Source organism: Hetaerina americana, unplaced genomic scaffold, assembly GCF_022747635.1.
Source record: "Hetaerina americana unplaced genomic scaffold, ioHetAmer1.1.p SCAF_5, whole genome shotgun sequence".
Taxonomy (NCBI): Eukaryota; Metazoa; Arthropoda; class Insecta; order Odonata; family Calopterygidae; genus Hetaerina; species Hetaerina americana.
The window spans coordinates 61,527,162-61,554,849 of NW_027287095.1; the positions used below are offsets into that span (position 1 = coordinate 61,527,162).

Here is a 27,688-nt window from a genome sequence, read left to right on the forward strand (position 1 = left end):
TATTTGCTGAATTAATACCAATATTTAAAGTTAGGTCTTCATCTTGAACCGATAAAAAAAACTCAAAATGCTTTTGAGTCGGCTTCTATCCGAATTTCGCAATAATTTATCTCACCTTTGAAGTAATCGTACATTTATTGCAATAAATGAACATTAATATTCATTATTTTCATCGTCTAAGGTATGATGCCAAGTGAGATTCCAGCTTGCCGACCTCGCCAACCTCTGGCACGCGTCCCAATGATTAAACACCATTTTACATCGGTGTCTGTACAAACTGCGTACATCATTTGCAGAAGTTAGGTTCGAGTTATGCTCGCGAGGTCAGCATTGATATTTCTCCTCCGCCTCAGCATAGCAATAGACACACACCCTCTAAAGCGAGAGGAATTAGCTCGAAGTACTCCGCGGTGCGGACGCAATCAGGCACGAGCAATAAAGTGCGACGCGTGCGCTTCATAGAGGTTGAAGAACTCTTTGTTTCAAGTGCGTAGATATCGGCCGATTTATGACGCGCTCGAGAGAGGAAAGGTCCAGCGATCGAAACGTCGACAGTGTGAGGCCGTAGATTTTTCGTCCTCACTTCCTGGAGTCGAGGACGAGGCCTTTCACTCCCTTCTTGCTGGTGGAAAATATGAGTATTTTCGATTCCTTCTCCCTGCGCGGCGAGTCTTTCTCGATGGGAATTAGACTAGAGTTCTCTGGTAATAGGGAAGATCCCAATCAAAAGCCGACTTCCTATTGTGTTGGTCATATTTCCTTCATGTGTCATTCTTGTCGGGAGATATTTTTTTCATGTTAAAACTCGTCCCCTATTTTATTTACACTATTTTATAAATTTGGTGGGATTAGAGAAATATTTCATTCGTGCAGGTAAAACGTGAGGTATATTCATCGTCATCACTATTTAAATCCTATGATATCTTTTCTGCCGTCCTCCATTCTTTTTATTGTGTCAATTCCCACACCCCCTGGTAGACTCAGTTTCACGTTCTTAATTTGTCCTATGCACTTGTCTTAGTCCTGTACAAAAAGCCCGTCTATTATATTTCTAACTCATCCATTATTCCTCAAGGTGTATCCAATCCATCTAGTTCTTCTTTGCCGTAGATTTCTCCTTATGTTCCTTTCCTCTTCTAAATATTTCCTCGTTCGTCACATTTTCCATTTATTCTTGAGCATTTTCGTCCAGTACTATTTCTCCTCCAGCAACATTCCATTTTCAAGGGATTATACTCTTCACTGGTCTTATCGTTTATTCATCATTGTTCTGTGCTCTTCGCATTTATCTTTCCTTAATTTCTGCGGTATCGCAAGCAACAAACTCTTCTCGAAGTCCTCTGGAAGTTTTCGAATATCGCAGCGATTTTTATTATTTCAGAGAGGTTATCCATCGCTTTGACTCCGAGTGCCTTCATTATTACTTTTTTACATTATTACGTTTTTATTTTGTCAACTCCTAGTATCTTGTTGTTCTTCAGGTCTTTCACGGATCTGTTGAATCCGCTTCTTAGTATCTACTGGTCTCGTTCATGTTATTCTATCTCGATTTCTTCTTTATTTAAATATGTCATATCCAAGTGGTTTGGAACCTTGGTAGAGTCATCAATGTATTCTTTCCATTTCTTCCTAATAGCTTCCATTAGCATCTCAGCATTTTGTTTTTCTTTCTCCCGACTATGTCTTCACCAGTTAACAAGCCGTTTCGCTGTTTCCTTTCTTTACGTATGCGGTCATTGATTTACTCGCACCAGCGTTCTATCACATTTATATGTATTTCATATAAATCTAAAGGTCAGAATTTTATATACCGGCATAGTCGAAACGGGAAAATTCAAATTTTCAAAGTGCTCTTTGTGCTTATATTATGATTGGTGAAGGTGGTTTTCGGATGGGCACGCAGACTAACTACCACCATACTTGTATTTCTAACCCTCGCCTAACAAGACAGCCTTGCACTACAAAACATAAGACTCTAATTCCGCATACATTCTACCTCCATTAATCCCGTTCAACACGGATAGATACCCGGCCACAGATATTTTTTTCCACCCCACAACTCTCCTGCCTTACGTCCTCCCCTCAATAATGATCTCCAACATTCCCTCTCCAATCAAAATGCCTTGAATTCAATTTTCCTGCCTCATTTAGAGTTCTTCTGTTTATAATATAGAATCACATTTATTCGTTTCCATAAACGGTTGAAGGTTAATTGGTAAATCTAGCGAACTTCTTGTGTTTTTTAAATCAATTCAGTAGACTAGATTCGGAATACAACATGCCGCCCCCCACGACACTTTTTTAATCTTCTTCGTTTTCAGTTTCCTTCGCCGAGGCATTTCCGTCATTCGGACCCGTCCTCCCCACCCCGTGCTTTCTCTTATTTTCCACGGTGGAGCGCCATCGTCGCACTGATTACCATCACCTTCCGTTACAATTTGTGACCCGTGAAAGAGTTGAAGGAGAGCTGTTTGTTTGTTCTGCGTTTCCTTCGGTGGGGCTCGCCTCACTTTCGGAAGGGATGGGTGACCCACCCCGCCGCACTGCTTGGCACCTTTTTGATGGCCGTGTCATTCCGACCACGCCCCCTCCCGAGAGTCAACCGATTTCTTTACGACGGACGGGACCGTCATAAAGGAGTCTCTCTCTCTATTCTGTTTAAATGCGCCGATGAGGTTTGCGACGGGCGCTCCGATAGCACATGGCACTGAGCCTTTGCCCGCGAACTCTTATGAACTTCTCGTTCCTCTCCTCGCGAGATGGACGACTTCCGCTCCATATTTTTTTATTCCCTTCCCCCTCCTCTTCTGGTTTCAAAAGTGAATCCACGCCAAGTGCATTCGCAATTTTCCTCCTCCTCTCGCTTTGGCAGCCCTGGTAGAAAAAGTGTCAACGTTGCATCCACCCGGGTTTCGGAGTCTCAATCGTTAGCACGGATGAGAACAATCACTCGTAAATATAGCGTTCGTCGTTCCAGTGTCGCGTAAGGTCATTGATGTTCTCGAACACGTACTTGCGTGTGCAGTTTCCTTTCTTTTATATTTATGTTTAATGAGTGGAAATAAATCATCTGGAATATCCATACTAAATGAGGTATGCCAAAGAAGAATACCCTCGGACGTTCCCCTAGATTAAGGATTTATTCGCTCGGAAGGAAGGCGTGACATTTTATTGTTCAAACTGTTTTACACATTTCATGTATTCAGATTTTTATATGAGCCTTGTAAAATTACGTGGGCATGCCCTTTTATTATAAGGTAATCTACTGGTTAAGGTAGGTTTTTGGATGTACACAGCTACTAAATAACTATTTAGTGACTCCTAACAAAACACAAATCCAGTATCCCACTCTACAACAGGTCCCTCTTCATCTCTTCGTACTTCCTTCCTCCCTTCATCTCGTCCAACATCCCTATCCTGTTCCTTCCCTTTCCTCGTTTGCCTAACATTCTCCCCTCTATAACAGACTTCAACATCCCATTTGCCGATCAATACGCCCTTCATCCATTTTTCCTGCCTCCATAGTATTTCTGCATGTCCTTTTATGCCTTCTTATTTCAAAGGCTGTTCGGTAACTAGTTCCTTAATGACAGCCATGAAAATTTCCCTGTTGCATATTGGACGAAGGTACGGAATCGAATCAAAACTCACGGAGTCTTTGGGCTCTGCAATCTGTCGCAATGATCTCTGTATGCGAAGCGATCAGGATGGTGAAGACGGAAGCGGGATGCCTGGCGCACGTCGAACAATTGCCGCGCGTTGCCTAATGAAGTCTCGCAGGGCTTGGCTAGGCATGAACGGATAAGTATTCAACCTCCTTCCCTACTGCATGCGAGCGAGGTCTCTCCGATGTGCGCTCCATAGGAATCAAGGGTGGTGCGATTGTCGTGAATGCGTGGAATTCCCATCGCTGGCACGATTCGGATGCGAATATGCCTCCGGGGTCGCACGATTCCTTGTGACTTAAGATATGCAAATAGGAGAATTATGCATTCGGTTTACCACGGTTTTTTTTTGACTCTGGCCGTGGAATGAAGATCGTGAATCAGTGCTATGCTGTTGTTTGAGAATGATTTTTACGGCGCGCATTCCGAGGCACGCAAGTCTCTATGCAGGAGTGGGTACGTACGTTCGCTGCACTTATGGGAATAGTAAGGTCAAATGATCTCATTCAAGAAAATTAAGGAAGTCGTGGGAGTAAATGAATTCACGAGAGTCAATGAAATTAACTGTCCATGTTTACGGAGATGACATTGCCCCGATCCTATATACACACTGCAGCTTGCATTGTTACATTTAGATCATAAACGATGTTTCGCTTTCCATCCTTCCTGTTTGGTTTTTTATTGTGGGTATAGACGACTCAATCATTTGCTACCAAAGAAGAAGTGAAACAGCTTTGAAAGGTTGCTGAGTTAAACTACATGACTTATAATTGAATTATCGAGGGCAATACTTCAACGTATATTCATAGCTCATTCGATCTTTAATGGATAGTTATCCAAAACGTTTTTCGTGCAGAGGTTGACTGGTCCATTATAGAATATGATTTTATGATGAAGATAGTCTTTTTCTTATTGTTTGACGCAATAGAATATTTTCATACATCAACCATAGGAGAGGGTTACCATGCATTCTACTGTCGATAAGTGGATTCTGAGATGAAGAAGAATAAATCTTTACCAAGAGATTTCTTGGTCTATTTTGATATCCAGCTTAAGTAAACGAATTTGTAGAAATGTAGTTGAATTTTATAATAGTGATGAACTTAATAAGTTTGTTTATCATATACATATTATATATATATATATATATATATATATATATATATATATATATATATATATATATATATATATATATATATATATATATATATATAAGTATATATATGTTTATATATATATGTTTATATATATATTTATATATATATATATGTTTATATATATATATATATATATATATATATATATATATATATATATATATGTTTATATATATATTTATATATATATATATATATGTGTGTGTGTGTGTATATATATGTATATAAACACAGATGTAGATATTGAAATGTAATGAAATAATTGACTTTGTAATTCCACACACTCTTTTAATTAACAGATGAATTTTATTAACAGATGTAGATTTTTAGAATATAGAGACACAAAGAAAGGACGCTCACAACATGTTATTTGACGTTTCGACAGCTCGGCTGTCGTCTTCAGAATGGCGTTCTCGGCGAAGAGCGGAGAGGACATGTGCGGGGGAGAGGTGAGGGAAGGAGAGGTAAGGGACCAATAGGAAATAAACGAGGGGGGGGAGGGGATATGTAGGCAGCCATATGATGCATTCAGTGGGCTTGGTTCAGCCCGGGCGGTTTAAATGATTGGGCCACCCAGATATGCGTCATCTCGCGGGTTCTCACCTCTATTTTTTATATATTTGTGCGTCGCCGAAGAGCGATCCATTTCGAAGATATTTATTATATATACATTTCATCAGCAGAATTCTGTATTCTAGAATTGACATATCATTGGACGCATATAATAGGCATCAATAATGCTCGATTGTTTTGCAAAGTTTTGTATGTAAAATATTCTAGTTGAAAGCATTTCGCATGCATAATGGTATGGATATTACCGGATGAAATAATATTGCTGTGAGAGCCTCATATTTTCGAAAGATAATTATTTCTAAGAAAAATACGATCCCTGTCGTCTTTGTAAGTCGGTTTGAGCCTCAACGACACGGGTAAAAAACGTAAAGTTATTTGCTCCCGGCTGTGTACACGAAAATCTCGACCGTTATACTTCCCCATCATGGAAAACACCCAATGGGTGGGCGAAATTTCTGTACCACTGAATGCCCACCCGCGCGTTTTTCAATTCCCTCGGAAATTGGGTAATAATACGGCCTCCAGGTGGGGTAGGGGCCGAAATATCCATCATTCGGCTCGGTGCAATTTCTCCCAAACAGGGTGTCCCCCCCCCCTTTCTCTCTCTCTCTCTGTGTCACCCCCACCCCTTTCCGCTTCTCCGGTAGGAAAAGCTCGAGTTCTTTCTTGCGTTTGTTCCGCACCTCCCGGAAAGACCGAAACATTTCACATCTCCCTTCTTGCTTTGTCGACGGGGAACATAAATGAATGCAGTGCGGAAAAGAAAAAAAAGGGAAACTAGAACGCTAGATCCCGTGAATTTCCCATTCTCTCGGATGACTGTTTCGTCACTTGCCCCGTCATTTTTTTCACTTCGAATTTTCCTCAACTATTTTTTTCACGCTGAGACCTTGCAGATGTTTCTTCGCTCCCGGTGAAAAGCTTGGAGAAACAAAAAAGAAAATTTTTATTCGTTAAGGACTGGGGTATATGTACCCCAAAAGCCTATGAACGCGTAAAAAGTGTTGAAAAAATATTTCAACACAGTCATCAAAGGAACCTTAAAAAATGCATACATTCATATGTGTATACGTTAAGATTGACAACATACCGCATAACGTATAGGTGTTATTATGTACAGAGTATACCCTCTAGGCATGGTGGGGTAGGAGAGAAGATTGTTGGGTAATTTTCAAAGAAATGCATGCATGGAAAAGGAATGCATGACATTTTGATGGCTAAGGACTGTTGAAAGTTTTGGTAGACGGTAGAATTCAGTGTAGACGAGGCAGGCGACACGAAAAGATTAGGCGTGTCGGATGTAAAGACGGGAAGCATGAAGTACATAGGTTTAAGGAATGACTTATCATACTACATGTTTTGGAATATTTATTTATATCGTATTAGTTGGGGCTTAAAAATGTTGCAGTTCATAGGTGTTAGACCCATCAAAACACTATATTAACGGATAGATTGCTCGCAATAGTAGTTTACAAAATTCCATTAACAATAAATATATGCCAACAGAACACGTGTTATTATAGTCGGTAGAGCGTTGGACTACTGTCCGGAGGGCCCGGGTTTGATTCCCTGGGACCCCCAGGTCCATTCAAGCTGTGTGATTTTTCGGGTGTCGGATCTTCATGGGAGACCATAGGCGGTGATGTGTGGATTTCACTTGCCCATGGGCTTGATACTACAGAGGTGAGCTCTACCCTCACCTATCAAATCGTTCCTCGGGTTAATAAACGTGGTTTATGGTTTTATAGTTATGCAAATATTCAGTACTGGCAGTCTCCCCCGGGATTTATTTGGTCATTTTGTAATCAGTATAAGTGAGTTTGGCTCAAGTAGTACCGAGCGAAGAAAATGAAATAGCGGCCACTTTGTTCATGCTGGGGAAGGAGAAGGAAAATATGCGAAGAAAAGCTGTTAAAAAAAGTTAAAGAAAGAGCGAAGAAAAGAGAGTGAAAAAAATGAGGGAAAAGAAAATTTCTCTCCGTAATAATTCTCCCAAATGGGTTATTTCCCGTTCCTCTCTCCACTCCCTCTCCTCCTCCCGTCCTCCGCCTTTGTCACCGTGGCGGTCCCACTCGACACGAGGTGAAGCTGGAGTGGGAGTTTTGAAGGAGGCGAGGGGATGGGGAGGGAAAAGATTCGTGGTCGGGGTTTGAAGAAGGTGCGGCGGAGGGGATTTTTGGGGTGCGGGAGAGGGAAAGGGTTTAAGATTAAAGAAAGGGGACGAAGGCTGGAGTAATGAGGGAGGGTGGCGATGGGGGTAGGTTGGCGGGCCCTCTCGGTTTCATTGCATCCCTCCCCTGCGAAGTTTTCCGTGAACTGCAAGCCTACCTCGAGGCGAAGAACGTTGGAATATCCATTCAGTGGGCGTTAGAGACTATGGCATCACTTAATTACTCTTCCACGTTGTACGTTCAAATGAGTTCACCATCGTATTATGTTCTTCATCCGTTTTCATTCAAAATTATGTTTAATTAAATTGTGGCTAGCGTTACAGCAACGCATAAAAATGAGCTCAACTTCATCGGAGTTGAGCCCGTAATTTTTTTCTACTATTGGCGCCAGGCGATTGCGCAATTCTAGGGAAGCTGACGGTAAAACTTGCACATTTGAAGTCCTTGGATGTGATGCAATCCATAAAACATGTAATGGAAGACATGAGAGCAGAATAAATACATTAACTAATGATGAGATTAGCAGATAGGAAGGTGTAGTGAGCGAGAAGTTTTCGAATACATTTGAATCTTTTATGATTCAATCACTTATTGTATAATGATTCGGAAATATTTCCATTCCATTTTCCATTCACTTTTAACAATCCAAAATACTTTCCTTGATGGAAAATATAAACCTATTTGCCTTTAACTCTCCAAACAATCAAGGAAGAAGGTTTTCGTCTTCAGTGGAATACATCAACCGATATTTTAATGGAATCGTGAAACGTTCCTGTTTTAATAATCGTCATTATTTTTGAGTTTATGCTATTAGGGTATGATCAATAATTAATCCGGCACAAGACAACATTAACCAGGGACTAATTACTCTTTCCGTTCAATTCTCACGCAAAGCGTCTTAAATTTGTCCCCTGAAATCAAGAGCAGTGCGGCATCTTGTGTGGATCCGGATTAGCAAATTTTAATATGATGTTGGGGGTCGCCGATTCAAATCCCTGCAGCGTCAAAAATGTTTAATCTCATGAGTAATTGATTTTATGATTTTTCTCCGTCTTCCCCCTATTCTAACGAAGAAAGTTTGGTGAATGGGCGTGGAGCCGTGTTTGTGTTATAGCGACAGGATCTCGATGATCATTATAAAAGGCAAAGTCCAAATCGTAATAAATATAAGGGAGAGTCAAATTATAATGCATGACTGAAACTCTGTTTATACGGCCGGATAAAGGTGAATAGGGAAATTTGTTAATGTGAGTCGAAATACCATTGGAGGCAGTCCAGGGGAGGTATGCAATGAGAAGAATACGGTAGAGAAGAACACATTCCCATCACCGTTGCTGCACTGCATGCCTATGGACGATGTCATGGGTCGGATTCAAGCGACCTGAACGACCCTATCCTTGACAGAGAGTCGAAATCCAAGTGACCCAGCCGTATGCAAGAAAGAAAAAGGGAATTGTGATGGTGAGGTAGTTTACGTGATGGCTTCCTACCGAGTGGGCCCGGGTTCGAATCCCGAAGGCGGCAGATGTTTTTCAGTGGTATCCCGATCCCTACTTGAGTTGCTTTGTGGACAGCAGTTTGAGTGAGCACGCCGTCCGTCGGATGGGACGTTAAGCTGCGGACCCATTGGCGCCTTTCGTAAAGAGTAGGCTAATGCCGACGCCGGGTTTCTCTCCACTCTTCATCCTTTTCTGTCCATCCATAATGGCGCAAATGACCTCAGCTGTCGGTCGCCTCCCCTAAAACTACTACTGCCAAGAAAGAAAAACCATCAGAGTGAAATAGAATGAGCATAAGATGGGAAGAAATGAAGGGTTGCAGTCAACCCACCTTCGAATCGAAGGACTAATGAGTAATGAATTTGCCTCAGTGCCAATTATATAAATCAATAAATAACTAGGCAAACTAGTCCAGCATCGCCCAAGGGCGGACACATATTATCCATTCGCTCTACCTGTACGTTTGCTCTCAACATGGAAAGCGCCGATTTAAAAAAATTTGTCAGCTCTTTCACTCTCAGATTGGAAATTCATTCGTTTTCTCTAAGTGAAAGGCATTAAATTACGCTGCAGGTAAAATCTCAAAAACATTTTATTTTGTATTAAAAAAAACCTGATCGTTAAGCTGCGAAAATTATTGAATGCGTAGTTCTAATACGAGTTATATGTCGAATAGGTTAACGATGGAAGCCTGATTCCAACCAGCAGAATGCTGGGCGAGATTGATGGGTTAAGACTGCTAACTAATCTTACGTAACCCCGGGGTATGGTCTAAAAAATGATGGCGGAAATATTTTTTTCAGAGATGTTTAGTTTAGAAAATTCTAAATAATTTCTCCCTTCTATTAATAGCATATTAGCATATTAATTAAAAGTATATTCAGGAGTTCGCTCAGCAAGGAGCAACCCGAGTCATGACATTAATATTCGCCCCCGCTAATTAGGCTCTACTTTAGAAAAAAAAATGCCGTGACAATTCGTGAAGTCTCTTAACGAGGGAAATTCATTTCCTCTCTTAAAGCAGGATATTAATTTCGGTGCAAATGCATTGTGAGCTCGGGTTCCTATGCATTCAGGGCTGGCGCACACATAAACCTAAGCCTCCAAAGTGCTCGCGATGCAGCAATGTTGACGCCAAGCTTTCTCGCCGTCGTGGATTTAGCCGAAATGAAGATCACTAGATTCGAGAGGGGAAAAAAAGTTACAAATGAAAGCGATGTGGTACACGCCCCGGATGGGGGCTGATGAGGGGGGGGGGTGTGGCTCTCTTTTCTCCTGGGGTAAGGCAAGAGTCGGGTGGAGCGGGTGGCTGCTCGGACGGAATACTGGGTGCCTACTATGTAGAGGGAGGATTTCGAAGAACGAAGGTACGACTTGGGGTGGGGGAGAGCAGGAGGCGGGAGGGAGAGGTATAATAGCAAGCGAAAGTGATGGGGTGTGGGTATCAGAGAGGCAGAGATTTCTCCGCGAGGAAGAGGAAGGTGGGGGGAGGGGTTCGTGTTCCAGGAGACATGCGCGAAAGGGGTTGAAGCTGGGGCAGAGGTGGTGCCACATGGCGATGCATCGATGCTGATACGCGGACCAACACATTGGGTCCGTGTCATCGCGTCGGAAGACGACGCCGAGCATCGGAAGCCGGAGTGAGGCGTCGATTTGTTACGGTGGCGATTTTCTTTGTCGGCGAAATAGCGAGAATTCGTCTTATCGACGGTCGGTTCGAGATATCCTTATGAATGATATTCTGTGTGAGATTTTAATATGATGACGTTAGATGTCGTCACTTTCTGGTATCTTCGATTGTCAACTCCATCTCGGTACCCAGGAGCCGTATCAAACCCTCAGACGTACGAAATTGTTTCTCTCTACGGATTTTCTTTACTAGAAAGCACTCAGTCTCAGCGGTACGTTGATAATTCACCCAGAATTCGTTTGAGGGGATTTTGTATTTACGGACGAGTGTAATGTTGAGTGATATATCCAGTACCTATGATGTTTGAATCATCCACTGATTTGAAACTGTTGCACACAATGAATGGCTTAAAGTCTTTTGCATTCTGAATGGAGCTAGTGTACTTTTTCTTTTAAATGGAGTATATTTCTTTTTAAGACACCAGGCAGGATGTATCATTTGATTTTGTTATATTTAATACTAGAAATATTCATAAAAGTTTCAAAACACTGGGTAGCATCTTAATTGTTGCTGATCTGGCTGTAATTCTTCCCTCGACTTTTTCCGCAATACATTTCATGTATGACATTCTTCTCGTTCGTTTTCAATGATTTCTATGGAGAATTGTGGCAATAGTCTCTAGATCATGCTTTTAAATGTTCATGACGCTCTTCCGGTAAAATTCGTGCCGTGGGTGTTTTGATTTCCCAAGGCCTCTCTATGCCTGAATGACAACAAAATGTGACGCTATGATCTTTGCGTATGATATTTGCGTAACCAAAGACACGTCAACCATCGAGTAGTGTCAGAAACAATGTAAATAGAGTATAACCGGACACGATAAAAAAGTTGTTGCTTAGAACAGCACGAATACGACAAAAATCTTGAACTGTTCCAAAACTTAGCACAGGGGTCTCATTTATTTCAATACTTTTGCTAGGAATTATTTCCATGGGTTTAATAGGCAATCCTCCCGGTTCTATTAACTTGTCATTTGTTGATCCACAGTGGTGACTATCCGCGAATTCTGAAGCACGTGTAATTTGAAAATAGTAGTAATTGTCTCTCTGAGGTACTCCCTCGGAAAAGGTCAGCAAATAAGGAGAAAGCATCTCGTGCGACATGAGCACGTCTCGAACCCACGACCTTCAGGCAAGCCGGCGTTCTCGACCGACCGAGTCCCGAGGCCCATTGTAGGAAAAAAAACAGTCCTGCTCTTCCGTTGAAATTTTTATTCGCACGAGGCGTACGTAAGAACGTTAGCCGTTTTCCGGCACCATCAGGTACAGAGCGTGTTACATTCGGCAGTCGATGTTTGCTGCGTGGATGCGATGTCCGGTATCGAGCATCGCCCGAACCCGGTTACCCGGGTAGGTGTGGGACGCGGTGAGCGAGGGAGGTTGGGGGGGGGAGCTGGGATGAGGAGGAACAGTCGTGAGGTGAGAGGGAGAGAGAGAGAGAGTGAGGGTGGGAGGGGGGTGGTTGAAGGGAGAGCGACGGTCTCTTCCCCCCCCTCCCATCTCCACCCCCTCTCTCCGTAGTCGCGACGTCTGGCGGAAGGCGACATGCGCAATGCGCTGGATGGATTATATTGGAGAAACAAGCGGGTCGGAGCGCCGCCGCCGTACTACGGGCCTCGTTTGTGTGTGTGTGGTAGTGCGGCGGTGTCGGCGGCCGTGCCGGGGTCTCTCCGGGAGCCTCCCCCGGTCGATGCCTTTAATGCTTCCCCCCTTCATCCCCCCCCCTCTTCCCTCCCTCCCTCCTCCCCCTCTCTCTCCTTCCTCCACTCTCACTCCCGACCGCCGTGCACGGTTTTTGCGGATATGAAGGGAGGGACAACAGGGAGTGAGAAGGAGGAGGACCCCCCATCCTGGTGAGGGGGTGGTAGGGGTTAGAGTGAAGATGTAGAGGGGGCGTGACCGCTGCAACCCCGTGTACTCCCCTCCACCTCCATATCCTGCCTCGAAAGAAAGAATAAAACTGAACGTTGGAGGAGGATGAAAGAAAGGGAGAGAGAGAGGAGGAATCGGGATGGTATTGCTCGGATGGGGTTCCGCCCGGCGTACGGTGGCTTGGCCCGGAGAACGACTTCTGTGGGAGTGGGGAGGATGGGAAAAAAAATGATAAGGGAATGTTTTTTTAATCGGAGGAGTCGTTTTTCGTTGTCGTCGTTGTGTTCGGTGCAGTGAAAAACCCATAGGGGAAGGGGGAGTTGCAGCCGTGCTAGCCTCTCTATCTCTCTTACCTCCACCCTTCTTCTTCCTCTATTCCTTCCTACCCCCGCCCCGCATTCCTCCTCCTCCACTGCTCTCCCGTCCTCGTGTGCTGCCCTAGGGAGTGTTTACTTGTGGTGGCGCGTGGGCGGGAGGAACGTTGACGGCCGGTTGCATTGGCTGACTCTCCGCGGGGCGCGAGGGCGGAATCGGTCGCTCTCCTCTCTTCTTCCCACCTCCCCTCCGCTTGTTTTCTTCGGTGTTCTTTATTTTCTTTGTCGCGTTTACCCGAGGAGTGCGGCAATCAAGGGAGGCACTCCACCCACCCCGGCGAGCGCAGTCATCAAACCGATCGATATTTCGTATTTTTTTATATCATGAAGGGATGGGTTCACACACGCACATATACGTGTACTAATAAATCTTTTCTTCCCTCCTCCTCCTCGCCTCCGTATCCCATAACCTCTTCTTCACGTCTCCTAACTCCTCCTCTCTTTCTTTTTCCATCCCGCGCGCCCTCACTCTTCACCCTCCTCTCCGTACGATATGTTCCTCCCGGAACACATCTCACTCCCCCGGGGATTAGGGGCCAGGAGGGAGTCACCCGTCTCGATATTGCTCCGATGAAATCCATTTATCCGTTCACCCATTCCTCCTCCTCCTCTCCTCCTTAGCTCATTCTTTCCTCCCGTCCCGGTTGGAGGCAGGATTAGGCCGAGAGCGCGGAACGAGGTGGCTCGATTCGCCGGAAACTGAATGGGGAAAGTGTAAGCCGTCGCATGGCTTTAAGCACAGCTTTGGTTTGGGTAAAATAATCTGATGTTTTGGAGGCTAAATAGTTTACCATCTAATCTTCTATATATATGTTATGTATCCCCGAAGACGCGTTAATTTAATGCTCTGATATTTTATTCGCCCTTAAGGGCACGCAGGAATGGTTTTACAGAACTTCCATAAATCATTCCAGCATATTTTTTTTTTAAGTTCAAGTAAAGGCATAAATACTTAACTGTATGCAAACAAAATTATGAATTACGTTCTGGGCTTGAACCATGTTGTGGTATTATACTGTTTCGTAGTAAAATTATTCCTCGATATGAAAGGATGATATAAAATGAAAACCATTTTACTTTTCATCCTAGGGATTTTATTCCCATCGAAAAAAGTATTTATAAAATCAATTTAGTTTCTGTCACGGATGGCCGTTGACGATTGATGTGGGAGATGCAAAGAGGGAGTGTAGAATTTAAATATTAGAAAAGTATTCTTACTTCAATTATTCAAGAATATGACCTAGATAAACACAAAATATATCTTTTTCATTTGAATTCCTGTGAAACCTTAAGGACAACGGTCTTATACAAAGAAACGATAAACACAGTAATCAACTCGATGGTCGGTTTGGTAAGTGATGGTAGAGTTCACCCAGTACTAAGCCCGACGACGTATGAAATTCACACATCAGGGTAGGGTGGCCAGTTCCTTTCCCTGTGCCGGTAATGGTTTCTCCGAAAGATCAGGTACCCAAAAAATCACGTAGCTTGGGTGGAGATGTAGGTTCCCAGAGAGGTTTGTTGGCATTAATATTAACTATAAATTCTTTAGGAATATTTTTTTTGAACACTACTCCTGAGTATATTGGAACTCAGCATTGCACCGTCCACATGGTTCAAGAAATACTAAAAATCTGGATTGAATATCTCTTTATCCTCTTATTGCTACCCAACCAATTTTTCTTTTTCCCTCGATCCCTTTTTCTCTTTATCCTATGCATTTCCCGGGAATCAACTTATTGGGGGACCTTCACGACTGTGGGCTCTTTCCAAGAAGATTTTCCAACTTGATTGAAAACCTCTCTGATTCAAGTATTGTGTCAAATTGTTGTGAATAATGCTGCGATTTTTAGAATGTTTTTTTCTGGGCAAACTAGAAGAACTTGGATGATTAGAGTTACGGTTTTGAAAAATGGATTATAAGAAATATTGGCATTACTAATTTTGATTTATATTTTCACCCAATTCTTGGGGAATTCCCGAATACGTTATCATCGAGATTATTTCTTTAAATTTATGTGAGTCGGCGCTTTTCTGTGGGCGTTTTTTCCGTGTGAGGTAATACTAAGATTATTATTTCATCGCTGGTATTAGATAGCGATCATTTGCCTTTCGGAATCATTTAAAATCGATTACGATATCTTATCTCACTCCGTTTTGTGGTATTCTTTTTACTTACCCTTTTTGTTGCAATGCAGCTCTTCATTTATTGAGCAGTGTCTATTATTGATACCATTCAGTTTAGTTATTTCAGCCATTTTTGTTTCATTTCACCCTGATAGTTTTGATGAAATAAATTTAGAATGAAAACAATTTGAATTTCAGCAACATCTCTATTATTAGAGATATTTTCACAATGAAAGAAGCGTAGAGTCTACAAAGCAGGTGTATTTTCATACCATATATGTGTTGCGATCAAAATAAGAAAAATGCCTTAAGTCCTCCGATTGGTGAATCCAAACAAGTTTAATGCATGCATTTATCCTTATAACTTCATAAACCCACACCCCTTCACTCTACTCTAGACTCTCTTGGTTTTAGTCTCAATACAATAAAAACAAATTATAATTTTATAACTTTGACCCATGATCTATCCATCAGGCTGACATGCTTAGCCAGGGTATCAAGTTGCAAAAATGAAACTTTGTGCTAAGTGAAGCAATTATTTGGCAGCTGGTCTGCACGAGATTTAAAGCGAGGGCAATGCTTGGAATTCTTTTAGGCACTTCATTGCTTTTTATACTCCATTCCTTTCCCCCTCTCCACTCTCTCCCTCTCTCTCTCTCCATCCCCCTCGTTTCCAACACGCATCTTCTTCGCTGTTGCTTTTGACTTCCTCTTCTTCTCCTCCCAACTCTCAGCGGGCTGAGCTCTAAATCCTCTTTTTTCTTTTTCAACCCTCTATCCTTTTTCTTCCTTTACCTCTCCAACCTCATCCTCACCTCCGTCTCCTTCGACTTCATTCTCTCGTTTTAGGTTATCCCCATTCCTTCCTCACCTTACTATCTTTCCGTTCATCCTAACCCCCCCCCCACCCGTACGCCCATCTGCCTTCGATCTGGCTTCCCACTTTCCCCTCCCTCCCACCCAAAGCCCTCGAGCCAACAGCCACCGCACCCTCGTCAAGCCTCCTCGTTCCCTCCTCCCAGCCCTTCCCGCTGCACAACCTCCCCACACACTCTTTCACCCCCTTCATCCACTCTCTTCCTCTCTCTCCCTCGCCTCCTCCCAACCACCCACCCCCATAAACTCTTCCTCAAATCCTCTTCCTACCTACCGTGCACTCTTCCTGAATTGCCGTTGCCATTTGAGCGCTCGTGGCGCCGTTCGTGGCCATCCAGAGCAGCGTTTTAGTTCAGCCTTTCGAATCGAGACGAAACTTCACCTCGAAACCGAGTTCTTTTTGCTAGCCACACACATGTCGGCACGTTGGTCGAAAATTCGACAGGTGGCAAATGAACGTTTTACTTTCATTTTCCCCGATTCGATTCGAACGAGTCATTTTTCTAAAAGCGGTGATTTTTTTATGATGGATCAAAAAGAAAGTCAAGGCGAAAAATCACATGGTTCGTAAACTCTTTTTTTTTCTTATTTTTTCCTTGTACATAATGCATGCATACATTATGGCTAGAGGAAACGCTCTTGGGGCGGTGTCCGTCCGTTTTTCTCTCTTTCTCTGCCGCATTCTCTTCACTCCCTTATTCTCACTCCTCTCCTCTCCCTCCCCACAACCTCCTACCAATGCCGCCGCCTTTCAGCATCCACCCTCGGACTCTTCCTCCACCCTCAGTTCTCCTTGCCCCTTGAGCTCCCTCTCCCTCGCTCTATCCACTCCACGCTCCCTCGTCCCTCCCGCTCTCCACGCCCACCGTTTCCACCGCTCCCTACCTCCTTTCTACCCTAAGAGGAGCGTCTTCCTCAAGTCCCTTCCTCTCCACCGTCCTCATTTCCTTTAGGCCTTTCCTCCTCTTTTACGCATCGATATCCGCTTCCTCGCTATCTATGCTTGCACAGCAAGGGCACACGCGGACGTGTGTGTGTGTGTGCGTCCCACGGATTATCGGGAAGCATAATCGCGGTGAGGGGAGGGTTGTGGAATTTGTGATGGGGAGGATTTGAGAGAGGGGTCGGGGAAGCGGTTGAGATGCCGGGTTGTGGGCGACAGACAACCAAGGAGCGTACCAAGGCCAATAGGGGGGGGGGGTGATCTCTGCAGAATGAAAATTCCGCAAAAAAATATCGGTGTGAATAACGGCCGAAAAATTCACCACGTAATGGGTGCCTTTAAATTATTCAGTTCGGCCAGTGCGAGCCTGTATGATATTTTCTTTCAAGGAAACCCAAGGACGAGGAAGGGAAGATACCCATCTCTCTTTCGGTAATCACGAGTAATGTGTGAGGTTGTATCAGCAATCTTCTTTATCGTTGATTCAATTGAGAGAAAGCATAAATTGCCATCGTAAATGGCTGAAAATGTTTCATATATAATTATAAATAAATAAGCATGTGTATGTACTATGCATTAGTGCTAAGTTTATTTTGAATGTCATAATTTAAGCTTCCATTACTTATTTTCTTCTCCTTTTCCATTGATTTTAGTGTCTTGCTGTGGTAGCGTTCCACTATTGGATATCAGCCATTGGAGGTGCTGAGTAATTTTCTACTCATATATCGAAGCAGACGTCTTCTGTCTCATACTTAAGGCACTCAAGTAAGTACTAGTGATATATAGTACTTTTATTCCTTTTCCTGGGGCCTTGTGCTCAGGTTTTACATTAAGTTTTTTGTCGTTTATCATCTAGCATTTTCACGAACTACAGTTCTTCAGAGTCTTCCTTGATCCTCAATATTATTAGTGTAATTAATTTCTTCCTCTTGTTAGCAGTCAAGGTTTAAGCTCATCTCCATTTTCTATCTAATCCAGTGTCTAAAGAAAGAAAAACTTGGGTTAATTTTATTCCAAAACGCTGCTTCAAGATGACAGGGTTATTTATCGAGAGGTGTGCACAGTATAAATCAACAAATGTTCATTATTTTTTTGTATTAATATTCTTTCAAGTGGAATTCCCTTCTCAACAAACCCAAGGACTGCAAAGTCGGTGTAGGGAAGCGATGACCAGCCAGCGAATTACATGACGAGGTTGGCTGGAAAACCGATGAATATTGAAAGTCTCAGTATTATGTTGCTCATTGATTTTATTGAACCAGAATACAATTATGGGGGTGTCACACAACTCGGACTGTCATCCTAGATATCTTCACGGTAAGAGGAAAGTGGACGATTGAAATTAAGTAATTACGCAAGGCCGTCACGTTTCGTTTTCATCAGTAGATATGCAAAACTTTAAGAAATCTCAATATTGTGGTAATCATGACACTTTCGCCTTTTACTTTTCTCACCAGATCGTTTCTTTTGCCTCTAATACGTATTATCGATCGCGTAGTAATACATCTTGCATAATCTTCAATTCTTCCTTGATATCCTGTGGATTAGCCTACACCTTCGTTTTTTCGAGCATGGAGTAGGAAGGAATATAGTATGTGCTTTGAAAATTCCAAGGAGTCGTCAAGACTTTTCTCTAAATATGACATGCGCCGGAGATCATTTAAATTAATTACAGGCGTCAAAATTCACCCTTATCACACGGTCAGTATTTCGTACTCTCTTCGTTCTGCAGTCCTCGGCGACATGCCTCAAACAACGTGGTGGCAAAATAGTATATTACCTCTCAAACTGTGCTCATCTATGCACGTGTGCTGCAGAGTTCACGGTTCTCAACCGGGTCACATATTAACAGAAAATATACCTCGAAGTGTTGATTAGAGTTAAGAAAAAAAGAGTAGATGAAGATAACCAAAAGCCAGTTTTATTTTGCCACATTATATCGGCTTGTGAGAAAATGTCTTGTTCATTAACTCTTGTCATCGTCATTAATACTTGAGAATTCTTAGCATTTTTTACTGCTACTTACCACTTAATTCTTCTCATTTAGCCTTTCCTGTTCTTCATCAGCACCTAATATTATTTTTTTCAAGAGATAGAAAGAGATGGAAGCATTTCAGTTTCTTATAAAAGAACGAAGCAAGACGATTGCTATGGATTTTAATGGACTAAATGTAGGTTTTCCTTTTATATTCTTCGAGGGATATGAGTACACTGCGCCAATACTGAGTGCAGCTATGCCCTTACGATTGTTTTGGGCGGGGGGAGAGGTTTCTTCGTTTTGACCCATCAGTGGTGGTCATGGCGCGTGCGATCTAATCTGAGTGATTGGATGGCATATTTTTCAAATGAATTTCCTTGCATGGAGGTTAAAACCATATTTGGCGATAGACTTTTTTCAGCTGTTAGTAAATTCACATCTCAAATGTCGTATCGGCCCCGTTATTCTCTCTTTCCATTTCCCCATTTCCTGAGAATGCCTCGTTTTCTCCTTCGTTCTGGGAATCTTCATCAATTTCTTATCCCGTTCCATCGCCATTTTCTCCTTTCCTAATTTAATCTCGCCCATTTCTTCCACTGGAATCCTAGCCCCCTCGTATTTTTTTTAGTTCCGTGTATTCTCAGGTGCAAAGGAACCACACTCCGACCCGAGGAGTGGTGCTCCTTTAGGGACCGTCCATCCCGGGGGCCCGAGGGTAGGCCACCGGTAAGCACGGTGCAGTCACCCCGCCTCGTTTTGATCGTCTCCGTGGATCGTCGCCCTACCGTGCACGCCATCTCTCCCTCCCCCCGCCCTCCTCCGCCTCTCCCTCCACGGGTCCTTATGGAAATGGGATTGCGACGTGGAACGGAATTCCGAGTCCGAGGAAGAACTTCCTGTTCCGTGAACGAAGATCGATAATGCGACCCTTCAGGTCCCTGATTGCAACGAGGGATTGTTGGCTCCGAGATTAGGACTAAACGGCAAATTCTCATCAAGCTCTATAATTTTCGATTTCTCGTTCTTAGAAGCATAAAGGTACCACAGTGATTCTCGAGTATTTTTTATTGCCGCTTCAATTTGCTTAAAAACTTTTCATCGTAGATTGTTATAGAAAAATAACTGATAAATAGTATAATGTAGTGAGGAATCAAAAACATGGAAAGATCTCTAAAGATTGTAATTGTGAAGAAATACTAAGTGAACGTAAATTATTAAATTTATAAGAGTTGTGATTAAAGATTTGAAATAATTCATCAAAGAATAGTTTAGTCAGTACCGCTAAACCTAGCGATGTCCATGAATTGAGTTTTTGTTACAAAATTTGGAAAGTGAAGGTGAAGTTTAATTTGTTTTTTTTATTTCTTTCCTCATAATCTCAAGGAACTTTTTAAAAGTGTATTGTGAATAAAATCCATAGCTTAATTATTAGTGAAACGTGTTGCCGATTAAGTGGTGCTATGAAACTTTCTCCTATGACAGCAATACCTATAGGCAAATCGATTTTTTTTAAAGGTTCTTTGAGTGATTACTTCACATTTCACTGTAAACACAATGCAAGGAAGTCCATTATTGAACTGAAAAAACACATGTTCGGGGTAGGATTCAAATTCGCGACCTTCGGACTAGTTTACGAGTTCTTTCACGACTGGGCAAACCAGGTCAGTTTTTTTAAATCCTTCCAATTAATTAGTTTCAGGGAAGGGAATGCTCCGCTTTTGTACCGCGTATGACATTTAATATTTTTTGCGTCCATTTTGTTTTTCTTGCTCTTGAAGCTTTTGTTATTCGCCCTTTATAAAGGATACTTTGCCTTAAAGAGCTCCACTTAAAAAGTCTTACCTCATATCGCGATTTGGAGAATAAGGTCATTTGAGAGTGGAAATTGAGAGGCAAAAAAATTTTTATAGACTACTATATTCCTACATAAACGTTTCAGTGGGGGAATAGTGGAGCCGCGAAAAATGTTCACCGCGGTAAACTGCTGTTCCGCACGCAATGAGTTGCGACGGTGAGGAGCGTTCAGTGAAATTGGAAGAGTTTTTATCTATTGATTTTGAATCCATTTAGGATACGCTCCCATCTTCTGAAAAAAAATGTCGCTCGGAAACAATTTCGACTCCATTACCAATTTGAGTGCGTGCAGTGGGCCGATTTAGGTCCCAAACGCGATGTCGTTGAACTTTTGGGTACATGCGACATACCCAGCCACTCGAGTCTTTTCTTTGGAACGAAAACAGACATGAGTAGCGGAGAGGATTTCAGCGTCCCAAACTTTAGGCCCAGAATTTCACAAATCTAATGAACATCTGTAAATCTCAGTCTAGCAGAAGGGCCGTCCATAAATTACGTGAGGGAATTTTCGGCCCATTTTATCCCTCCCCCCCTTTGTAAGTATCTGCCCTGCATATCTCCACCGCGTTTATGTTAACTCTTCCTCCCTTCTCCTTACGTAACTATCCGCGCTATAATTAATATGTCTATGAGGCACTTTTCTTTTTAAAGAAAAAGCGCATATGTCGTGGTGAGAGTTGTTCACTACGATTACTCACTGATCATTTCGATTGTGCATTTTTACCGAGTAAAAGTACTCTTTTCTTTAACAGGCTCATGAATGTTAAAATAATTTCGAAGCAACAGTTAAATTTGTAAGCATTTACTACACGGTGTGTTTTTAGTGATCAAGTGTAATTAGAGTTCCTTTACATTGAAATGGCTGAAATAATGCAGTATAAGATTCCTCCTGAACTCCCTCTCCGACCCAATTCAAGAAAACGTGAAATGGTACACCTTCATTCACTCCCCCTACCAAAATCCTAAAGTAATTTACGGTGTGCCCTATATAAAGCGCGAAACTCATCGCTTAAAGCACGATTTTGCGAGCTGGGGAGACATTGCACTCTCAGCACTTGCGTGGATGCTTGTGTGGGTGGGGATTAAGAGAGGCGAGGGGTTGAGGACTCACTCTCGGTCCCTGGTCATCCAACCCCGTCTCATTTCCGTATTAGAGTGGGCCTTGTTGTGACGCCGATCGACCCAGTGTAGCCACCCGTGGGAGGGCTCGTTTAAAACGAGCTAAGTTGCTTAATCTTGGTTCTGAGCGAGTCAATGTCGTCCGTGGACGATACCGTAGTGTTGGGGAGAGATGGGGGGGGAGGAGGGAAGGAGGTTGGGGTAATCCCCCACTCAATCTCGTGAGATGGCGGAGGGAAACGGGGATGTCGGCGGTCCCGAATGAAATCCTCCTACACGCACGCACCCCCTCCCTCCCCCTCCTCAGGAGAAGATCAAAGCGGGCTTTTGAGACGGTTAATTGCAGGGAGGAGGCGAGAAAGGATGGAGGGGGATTTACTCTGGAGAGTACTCAACGAACCGTGGAGCTAGGTTGCGACGGGAGAGAGAGGGATGATGATTTTTTTTATCGGGTTTACTCTCCTTAGCGCTTCATCCACCCTTCCCGTACCCCACTAACTCTTCCCCGCACCCCTCTCCGCGGGCGAGCAGAGGCGTATCGTCCCGTACCGTCGATGGTTCTTTGCTTTTTGGGCACGGAGAGGATTCGTACGTTACCTGCATATGCCGCTCCTCGCGCGGCATGTGCAGGTTACGTACGAATATAAGTCTCTGTCCCAAGTCATCCAGATTTTTTCTTTTTTGGGAAGTTTAAATTAAGTCGAGTGGATTAAAGAAAAAAGTAGGCGTAAGAGTCGGGCCCGAGAAAAACATTAATTCGAGTTTTTGAAAAAAAATGACTCTTGTTACGTCATTGCTAATTCCTGCCGAGAGGAATTTAGTGCAGGTTTTCATTTATAGAATAGAGCGGTCGTCGTACTTGATATAATTATCTCCTTTGCCAATTTAAAATGAGGTTATATGGCATTGATTATACTGCGCAGTCATTAAAAATTGCTGGGAAACTTCTGAAGCAGCTTTTAAGGTTTTTTGCAAAAAAAAGTATTGGTTAGCGACGGTTCGGCTTGTGAAATGCGTTCAAAAATAAAGGCATAATTTATTATACCTAGGAATTTTATCATTTTGCTATTGGGTGCTAGGATAATTTCGAATAGGGATAGTTTCTAGTCTTTGTCTGCGAAGGGCGGTAAAGACGGAAGAGCCACATAATGACTGCTGTCAAGTCAGAATATTATATGAGTCGTCATTATTATTTTATATGTGTTAGAATAATGTTCAATCGATTCTAACCTCATTTTGGCTCGTCCTTAATTCATAATTTTAGCACAGCAATGCTCAGCACAGGCCCCGAAATTTTCTCCCACGCAGTATAATATGCCTCAATTCTATCTATCTCCACTGGCTGTTTCCTGGTCCAATGATGAATCAGGTTTTCCTGGTAATTTATTTTTTTATGTCTAACCATCACCTTGCCAATTACTATTTGTATTATTTTTATTTCCCAGAATTATTTATAGTTCGCTAGGCATGTAGGAAGTACTCTCGACAGAACCCATGTTAGTGTAAGCATCCTAGAGAACTGTAACCAGCTGAAATTATTTTCATTGTTGATATCGAGGAGATGACAGAAAGAAAGTTCAAAAACTTTCGTGCCGAAATGAAAAATCATATTATTATGCTTATAGATTTGGGTAGGGAATTAGTTGGGAAAGGAGTGGTTGATGCTGGAACGAAATCATTAGAAAAACCTAATAGAAGATGAGTTCAGACCTGTGCTCCACTCAATTAGTAGCAGCCCAAATTATCTTTTCCTTCCAGACTACGAGGATAGTATTAAATAATTAGATGTCAGACGTAATATATTTTGTGGGCCATTTGTTCCGTGTTGATACGTAACAGCGGCACGCACAAATCCAGCCTTTTCATCCGTACCCTGCCCACTTTCATTTGCACTCTTCCGACCGATTTCCCTTGATGCCGTGCGGTGTGTTTTTAAACGAGACCATATTCTCTCCTTTCTTCAATTATATTCGAGCTAATTTGAGCAATGCTTAATTATCTCTGCTGAAGCAGTTAATTAATTTTTTATTTCCATTCATTAAAACGTTTTCCCTGTAGTATTCTTTGAATTTGTTGTCTAAAAAGCTGCATGTTTTAATGAGAAATTTAATGTTTACCTGGAACACTTGTAGTGGGCCCTTGAAGAATAGAATCTTTTGAAACATGGTGCTGAAGATTAAATGGACAGACAGGTGAAGAACGAGGAATTATATCGAAGAGTAGAGGAGGAAAGAACCATCTGGAGAAATTTACTGAAAAGGCGAACTAGATGGATTGGACACGTCTTAAGGCACAATAGATTAGTTAGAATCATATCAGAAGGGAAATTTTAAGAGGAAGGCCAATATACAAGTACCTAGGACAAATTAAGGAGCTCGTTACACAGAGGAGCAATCAGGGGGTGAGGAAATAAAAGTTGAATAGAGAAGAATGGGGGTCTGCAATATACCAATCGCAGGATTGAAATATTCATGATACTGACTGATTACTATTAAGAAAATTAAATAATGGGCTTAATTAGTTGGTATGGGCAATACTTTGTGGTTCATATAACAGTCTGCTGGGTCTTAAAATATGAGCATTTTAGTGTTCACACATTATGCATCGCTAAGAGTTCAATGTGCAAGCAACTTAGTATTTTTTTATATTCTTAAGTATTTTGTCTTGATGTTACTTTTCGATTTGTCTTTGAACGTCGCACATTGATAAAAAGATAAAGGATAAACAAATAAAATAATGGATCTATATCGACAACTTTGATCTCTCGAATGTCTTTTGCCGCCGTAAAATTAGAGCAAACGAGTGCAAGGGTTTGTGCACGCATCGGCGAGCACTGTGACGTCGTCATTGCGTCACGTTGGCGCCCCGTGTACTCGCTGAGCGCCCTCGTGTCTGTGTGAGTGTGCGCGGCCGCGGCCACCCCACCATCCCTCCTCCCATACCACCCCCTCTACAACTCATTTTCCTCTTCGCCCCAGTTCCCCTACGCTCTTTCGTTCTCTCTCTTTCACTCTCTCTTTCTTTCTCTCTCTCCCTCTCTCTTTATTTCTCTCAGCCCACTCGACCTCCCAACAGTTTCAACCCCACATTTATTTTTTGTCATCTGGCTCGTAAAGAATAAGGGTATTGTAATCCGTCCGGAAGCGTCAAAGACGGTGTCGTTCTTATCTTTGTCAGCCCTTACAAAAAAATGACTGCAGGTCTTAAACTGTTAAAATGAATCGAGCGATAACTGATGAAAGTCTTTCTTTTGTGCACAAGAATAATGTGCACATATTATGTTTCTTAAAAATACTATGAGAGTATTTGCCGCAGAATAATGATGTACCCACGCACATTATATTTGTCATTAAATGTTTAATTTTCAGTTTTCCTTTCTCTTCCATAATATCGGAAAAATGGCTATACCAACAAGTTAGACATAGTATCATGTTTATTTTGATATCCCAGATACAGTTTATTCTGGTCTTTTAAGGAACCAATTTACAAATTATATTGCAGACAATGTGCTAGACTTTTTTCCTTGTCTTTTATCCAGAAGTACGAGTTCGTGTTGCCATCAGAGAACACCATGCATCTCGTGAGATGCCAAATCACAATATTTGGATATTGGAAGATTGTTGGTACTCAGAAGCCTAAAGCGGCCGTTTAATTCTCGTTCGAGTTCACATTTCACCGGCCTTCTACATCTTATTTAGAGTAAGCATACATGAAATCAGAATCACATTATACATGCCAATGATTAATTTTGTGGAAATATTTGTTTCGTCTAATCGTTCGACCTACTCTATGTGCTTTGAGTGAAATCGTGCAGATGAATATTTAACGATTAAAGGAGCCGGTTTGTTGAGGAGCACATGCCAAGTGTGAGATAGGGCTGGGGAAGAGCGGGAATTGCCCTGAAATGCTCGAAAGAAGCTGCGGAATATGCGCACTTCTGCATTTGGAGATAATGAAATGTACCGCTTTCCCCTGGAGACTCTGGGAGAAGGGAGATTTGTTGTTGGTAATAATGTTAAGTAGGGAATAGAGTTAAGAGTAATTAAGAAAAGCGTAAGAAAATAATTTGTACTGAGAAAAGGTTTGTGTATTTCTCGAAAGTATTTCATGAGCCCACATGGATGTGCAATAGTTCCCACGGTCCGTTCAAAACTTGCGTTTAGACATTTAAATATTTTAACGAAAAAAAACTGAACACGATCTGTGCGGCGACCTTGCCTTCCAGCCACAATTGCCTCGAACGATTCATTAACACTAATTAAAAAAGTAATCGCCGCTCTTAAAATAAGGATTAACGTCTTCTCTCGAGTTATATGTTGTGTTGAGATGAGCCCTTAACTAGTTTGGTGTGATCAAACTTTACGAGCGTCCGGGCGGAGAATGGCTGCTCTTGAGAACTGGTTCGGCCGAACCAGTGCGAACGTCTCGGCGTTGGGTGCCGCTCCTTCGGCGACCTTCTGCCTCCATCGTCCCTCGAAATCCCACTCTCTCCTCCACCCCAACCTTCCTCCCTCTTTCCCTTTCAACCCCCCCCTTCTGTGTCTCCCTCTCTCTCTCCATCCTTTTACACTCTTCCTCTTTTCCTGTCTCGCCCACCACGTGCTGCCTCCCTTCCATTTGTGTATGCGAGATAGAGAGGAAAAAAATATGAAAGGTATAAATGTGTATCTCCCTCCCTCTCTCGAAAAGGGAGAGAAAGAGGGAGTGGGTGTGTGGACACACATCGACGGGAGACTTTTACACCCAAACCCGCCCACTTCATCTGCGTTGAATTTATTTTTTTGAGTGTGTGTGTGTGTGTGAATATATATTTCTAAAGAGCGAACGTTTTGTTTTCCCCACATATTCTCCTCCCTCCTTTACTCGTCCGTCTCTCTCTCTCTTTTTCTCTCTCCCTCCCCTTTCCATTGCCCCACCTCCCCATTCTTCCTCCTTCTCTCCTCTCTTCTCCATCCCCCACCTCTGTCCCCCGCGTGGGAGGTCGCTTTAAATGCCTTCTTCCACTTTCTTTCACGACGCGGCGGGATTTTTGCTCATTGTGCATCGGAGATTTCCTGGGCGAACGGCGCCGGAGTTTTTTCATCCTAATAGGAGAAAAAAATGCGTGCGTGCGTATTTATCACTTCGGACTACCCCCGAAAGCCGCCGTGGGTGTCCACGGCAGGGTGACGGGAGGAAAGGGCTCAGTAAAACCGTCCGTGAGAAGGGAAGACGGATTTCTAATACGAAATTAGCGTCTTCCTGTCTACGGGTGCTGTTACTGGTCATGAAGTGCTGTTACTGGTCACGAATTGTGCAGTATAATACCGAATAATTACTTCAAAATAATTTGTCCGCATTCGATTTCCCTTTCCGGTGGTCTAACGCGTGATCAAATACGTATCATGTTAGTGAACTTTGCAAAGGGTTTTTATAAGTCCGTCAAACTAGGAAGCGATCTCCCATGTGAAAAGAATGCAGCACGCACAAGACTTCATGGTGAACTCGTGTCATTTATCTGAATCTGGGAGTGAATGAGAACCATTTTTGGATTCTGAAATTATTTATTTCGATGGACATGTATGGAATGACAAGTACTTTCAATGTACTTGTGTGTCATGGATAAATTGTTCTATTCTCAAATATCCAGAAGGGATTATGGACTCTTATCCTACAATGATCGAATGATGCTTTCTCGGTTGTATCACAGCAGCCCTTGGCGGATCGCGTAGGTTTCCTCCGGAATTCGTTCCCTTCTCGAATGACAAAAAATCACCACTGGACGCCACCCACTCTTTGCAATGCATAT

At 42.7% G+C, this 27,688-nt stretch overlaps 1 long non-coding RNA gene across 1 annotated transcript in view; it reads left to right on the plus strand.

Annotated features, from left to right (window-relative positions):
* LOC139693553 (uncharacterized) overlaps window positions 1–27,688 on the plus strand; it is a 163,613-nt gene that overhangs the window by 87,978 nt on the left and 47,947 nt on the right. The window contains exon 2 of the long non-coding RNA XR_011702060.1: window positions 17,603–17,714. This is a non-coding gene — a long non-coding RNA (uncharacterized lncRNA). The remainder of the gene's footprint in view (window positions 1–17,602; window positions 17,715–27,688) is intronic.